Below are 6,000 nucleotides of genomic sequence, written 5' to 3'. Positions count from 1 at the left end.
AGCATTGTTTGCATATTAGCTTATCGTTTAGCCTTCCCCTGGTCGTTAGCCTTGTATGCAAAATACTTCCAGACGACACTTTTGCTTTTTCCCCTTTCCACTAAAACCGGCCGTGAAGGCCGGTTTTAGTGGAAGAACATTTTTATCCAGCTCAGTGTTGTTAGCATTCGACGATGTGTGCTCAGGTGCTAGAGAGAGACGGGCTGTGTTTCTGTCTGTTTATAGCGCTGCTGGGTCAAGTTGCTTGTAAACCGGGAGGCAAAGACGTCACTGTTTGTATGGATACTTTTGCAACTAAGTATTATAGTATAGACACTTTCTCCTATGTTCTGTGCCGCACTCACTGAGCATCATTAACCAGATAGTTATAGACTTGAAGGATTCAAAATAGATGTGTGATAGTTCAGGATGTAGACAGCACTGACTAACTACATCCTCATCTCCTCTGGAGTCTTGTCACTCAAATCTATCCACACAAACCCACTGTCTATGAGGTCTTAAATGTTTAATGGTGAATTCACTGTACAAGCTGTAACATGACATTTGAATTGGGGAAAACAATGGAGCTCACAGGAGACTTCATTAACACCAACTGATTTAATTTACATTATTCTGAGACTGATGGTCTACATTTTTTCCAAATAAGCCTGACTGAATCATTTACATCACCTACAAACTACTGATGGGAAGTATTTACATTTTACAGCAGGAATGGGAATAATACAAATGAATATATTCCAAGATATAGTGTTTGACGAAGGAAGGAAGAGTTTTTAATTTCTCGCTCTTATCCCTTAATTGTCTAGACCCACTATTCCTTTCTCAATCCCAGGCTAATTGCTATTAGAGCAGCAAGATTCTAGCCAATACGACACAGTAATAATCTAGGACAAGAGGGAAGAATGAAAGTATACAACTGTTCTATTAAACGCGTCTACAATGGTTATAAGATGATGCATGTTACAGTAATTTTGTACTGAGATCTCAGAGTGAAGCTGAAGCTGTAATGACCCAGCACTGTGATTTATTAGCCTGTTAGGATCTATCATAAAGCAGTCCAACAGGAGCTGTGGATATGCTGGGTTTAACTGGCCTGTGTGTGAATAGAAAAACGACCTTGGACACTAAAATGTCTGGGGAACTTCATTAGCCCACGACAAAGCCACAAAGAGTCTTTAAATGCATTGCAGTTGGTCACTGGCCTTCGGACAGAACTGCTGTGGCCATTCACACTGACTGAGAGGATGAGCAGAAGTGGATTCCCTCAGATTAGCAGCTCTCTAAAAGAAGTGACCAGCATGCAAAAAGCCTGGCCTGTTCCATCCATTATCTCACGCTTTATCCTCCACCAGAGGGTCGAGGGGGGTGCTATGCCAATCGCAGCTGACATAGGGTGATAGGCGGGGTACACCCTGGACAGTTCGCCAGTCCATCGCAGGGCCACACACATGAAGACATAAAAACATTCACTCTCACATTTACACCTATGGTCAACAACCATTCATTTAGAGTGACCAATTTACCTAATCCCCATACTGCATGTTTTTGGACTGTGGGAGGAGTCCGAAGAAAACCCACACACACATGGGGAGAACATGCAAACTCCATGCAGAAAGGCACTTGTTCCACCCCGGGGCTCGAAGCCAGGTCTCCTTGCTACAAAGGCAAGAGTGCTAACCACTACACCCACCGTGTAGCCTGGCCTGTTCCAGTTAGTGCTAATTAGCCAGGATCTGTAGGTGGCTTCACTCATTTTTCAGCTCTGATACCAGAGCTACTAAAATGTGCTCCTCATCTCTCCTCACTGTGCCCTCTCACAGTTCAGCAGCGACTGCAACCCAAAGTAATAACAGCTTTCAAACGTATGTTGCCCCGACAACCATTTCTCTAGCAACAAGCAAAGCAGCCGCTTTGGCACAGTGTGTTGTGTGGCAAAGATAGCAAACACTGGATGGTTAAAAAAAGAAGAAAGACAAAGGAGTGAAAAGTTCAGCGAAGAAATGCAAATAATTAAAGGATTCTGCAAGAAAGACAGTTGAGTGCTTCTTCTCATAGAAGAGAGCAACATATACATTCTGCGATTTTAACATCACTATGCAGGTGAGCCAAACAACAACACCTTTATTTACCTTCATAACAACATGGAACTAATTTATCATTCCTTAACTTGGCAGCCTTAACTGTACCCATGTGTATAACACCTAAGAACACGGTGACAATGTTGAAGAAAGAACCACAGAAACAATACACAATGTGACTAAATCAATATGAGAGAGAAAAGAATTTTTGAACCTCACCCTTTAAAATAAAGATCAGTTTCCACATCATCTTTCACCAACTGCACTGAACAAATGTTAGTGTGTGCACACCAGATGAGAACATTTCTAACAAACACTTTAGATTGGACGTATTAAGTTAATCTTTTACAAGCTGTGAAGTCAACTTTAATAAGAGCAAGATTATCAGTCAAGTCTCGTTACTGTGTAGAAGTAAATTTTCAGCTCTCAACCTGTTATTTCTCAAACACGTGGTCTCCCACAGGTTACCTACCCTAATTATTAAAATATTTTAAAAGTAAAAGGGAAGTCGTGGATGAACCATGATTCAGTTGAGCTGGTAGAACATATCTTCCTGTCTGCTGCCTGTCCTTCCAACATTCTCAGTGTGGAGTTGTTAAATGGGGAAACCGTGGCCTTCCTTGTCTCCAACCTTGAGCTGTCACCTCCATGCAATAGCCCACTCACTAACAGGCAGGGTAATGACAGCGCTGCTTGGGCTGAGAGGCCAGACACCATTACGGCACTACAGGCCACTGCTTCACCATTAGCCTCTCTGCCAGATGGCAGCTCAGCTCCTTCAAACTGTACTGCACTTTCACACACACTGCTCTTGCATTTACAAACTGCGCCACGAAATGCATAAGCAGACAAAGTCCCTGAAGATGTCTCCAAGCTGACGAGGGACCAACCCACACCTCTGACTCTCTGAGTGCTCCCTAAATTATGACAAATGTTAGAGGTTTAAACAAGGCATAGCAAAAATAGGTGAAGTCAATGCGGTGTGCAAGACTCCAGCGTACTGCAGTAAAACACTGAACTGATTAGAGATGATACACAAATCTGAGGCTGCAGTATGTGCTGTCAGTAACGGGAAGGAAACGGTAAAGGAATGATGAAAATGCAAAATAAAAAGTGGATAATACTGATCATACTTAGCTAATCTGATCTGATCAACCATTCTCTGTGTTCAGTTTGATCATTTTTATAAATGTACAAGGTTCAAGGTTTTTTTATTTGCCATTTGTGCTTAAACAGCTCAAATTAAAATCTATAAAGAGTATAAAAATATAAAAAAAAAATGTAAAAGAAGATGTAGAAAAAATAAAAATATACAAATATACAGCACCTTTAAATATATATATATACATATATATATACAAATAAGAGAGAGAGAGAGCGAGAGAGAGAGAGCATTGCAATATTGTACTGGGATGTATTGACATTTATCAGGGAGAGGAAGTGAAATTGCACATAATATTACACATGGTTAAGGTGAGGTAGCGTCTGGTTATTTTACAGAGAGTTCAGTGGTTTTGCCATCAGTCTGACTGTGGCCGGGAAAAAGCTGTTGAAAAAGCGAGTTCTGTGTGTTATAATGCTGTCCGCTCTGCTGTGCCTCAGATTGTACTGTAATGTGCGTGTTGCATTTACAGTGTGACAGAATGTGTAAGGTCGTTTTCAAGTGGCACCTTTTCCACGCCCTCCTTTCATGTGCATTTTTCAAACATTCAAAGCACAATATTTCCAAAAGCACCCCGACATCTAATGATGGGTTCCCCACAGCTTTGAAATATCCAAAACATAGGAGGTTTCCCAGCACATCAAACGTACAGCCGTAAAAAGAACCAAAACAAACCCTGATGTGTGCACCTGTGCACAGGTGAGGAGCATAGCTGAACTTCTCATGTCATAGCACACACAATGAAGCATTACAGCGGCGCCACGGAGGCGCAAAAAATGGTAATTGAACCCGAGCCCAGCACGATCCATTACATCAGATCTGGACAGCGACAGAGCCGATGAAGAGCACTTCCCCTTTTTTGAAGGCACATCTATGACAAAAAATGAAATAGATTTTGTAATGAAAAAAGCTTTTGTTGTTCCCAAAATGTTTGAATCACAGTGAGACATAAGTCAGGAGTGGACTGATGCAGCAGCAGTTCTGAAATGGCCGCTGTCCTTCTTTTAACTCACTACATTTTTGAGTCAGAATGACCCTGGACTGATTCATGGGCTTTGATTAGTTATTCTGTTTAATGTGTATGTCTGCACTGTTGAGTGAGTGAGGAGTCACTACTTTGCAGTTCCAGTATGAGTCATGCTCGGCTCACAGTGACAAAAAAGACCAACCTCTCTGCTTCTAGTGGCACATGAACTGGCTAAGCTAATTATGGATCAGTTAGATTTTGATTGCAAGACTGATGAAGATGTGTTGGCACTTAAAAAGCTTCAAAGACGCATGTATTTTCCTTTGGTGTTACTGTATTTATTTGACTAATTTTGTACAATTGATTGCCACATTTTGCTTTTGCCTTTTCAAGCTTAAATTATCCTTCACCTACACTGACATACAGTTTATTGTTGATTACATACATTGTTGTAATTTTGCAAGATGATGGATCAGTGATGTTTTTGTGCAGTTTTAATTGTGTATTTGTCATATATACGTCCAATGGCTACCCCAGCAAAACTGTTACCTTGTGTAATGTCTAATGGGAATCCAAATAAACCACGCTTCATTAATTGTCCTTGAACATCTTATAAAATGTAAGAATAGACAGTTGAAAAATTTAGGGGGAAGTTATTAAACCAGCTAAATGAGGCTGGCCATTATGAGACAGTTTGATTCACAGCCTGTCAGTCACTCTGTTACCACATATTGCATCTTCACCAGCCATTAACTCATCCAGCAGATTTCCTGTCAGCCAGACTACTCTCAGTATCTCTGCATGCTGCCAATCACCTGGGTCACTGTTAAAATATGGCCCCAAGAAACCCTGAGACACACACACGCACACACACATGCACACAACTCAACTCACCGCACAGCAGCTGAGCAAATCTGAGGAGTCACTACTTTGCAGTTCCAGTATGAGTCATGCTCGGCTCACAGTGACAAAAAAGACCAACCTCTCTGCTTCTAGTGGCACATGAACTGGCTAAGCTAATTATGGATCAGTTAGATTTTGATTGCAAGACTGATGAAGATGTGTTGGCACTTAAAAAGCTTCAAAGACGCATGTATTTTCCTTTGGTGTTACTGTATTTATTTGACTAATTTTGTACAATTGATTGCCACATTTTGCTTTTGCCTTTTCAAGCTTAAATTATCCTTCACCTACACTGACATACAGTTTATTGTTGATTACATACATTGTTGTAATTTTGCAAGATGATGGATCAGTGATGTTTTTGTGCAGTTTTAATTGTGTATTTGTCATATATACGTCCAATGGCTACCCCAGCAAAACTGTTACCTTGTGTAATGTCTAATGGGAATCCAAATAAACCACGCTTCATTAATTGTCCTTGAACATCTTATAAAATGTAAGAATAGACAGTTGAAAAATTTAGGGGGAAGTTATTAAACCAGCTAAATGAGGCTGGCCATTATGAGACAGTTTGATTCACAGCCTGTCAGTCACTCTGTTACCACATATTGCATCTTCACCAGCCATTAACTCATCCAGCAGATTTCCTGTCAGCCAGACTACTCTCAGTATCTCTGCATGCTGCCAATCACCTGGGTCACTGTTAAAATATGGCCCCAAGAAACCCTGAGACACACACACGCACACACACATGCACACAACTCAACTCACCGCACAGCAGCTGAGCAAATCACCACAATCTGCCAACTATCACTGCCATAATTCAAGCAGTAAATCTCCCAGAACCTGAGCAAACAAACATGACCAGCTGAAAGGTAAACATCTGCCAA

Source organism: Solea senegalensis, linkage group LG7 (genome assembly GCF_019176455.1).
Source record: "Solea senegalensis isolate Sse05_10M linkage group LG7, IFAPA_SoseM_1, whole genome shotgun sequence".
NCBI lineage: Eukaryota > Metazoa > Chordata > Actinopteri > Pleuronectiformes > Soleidae > Solea > Solea senegalensis.
This window is presented reverse-complemented; position numbering follows the sequence as displayed.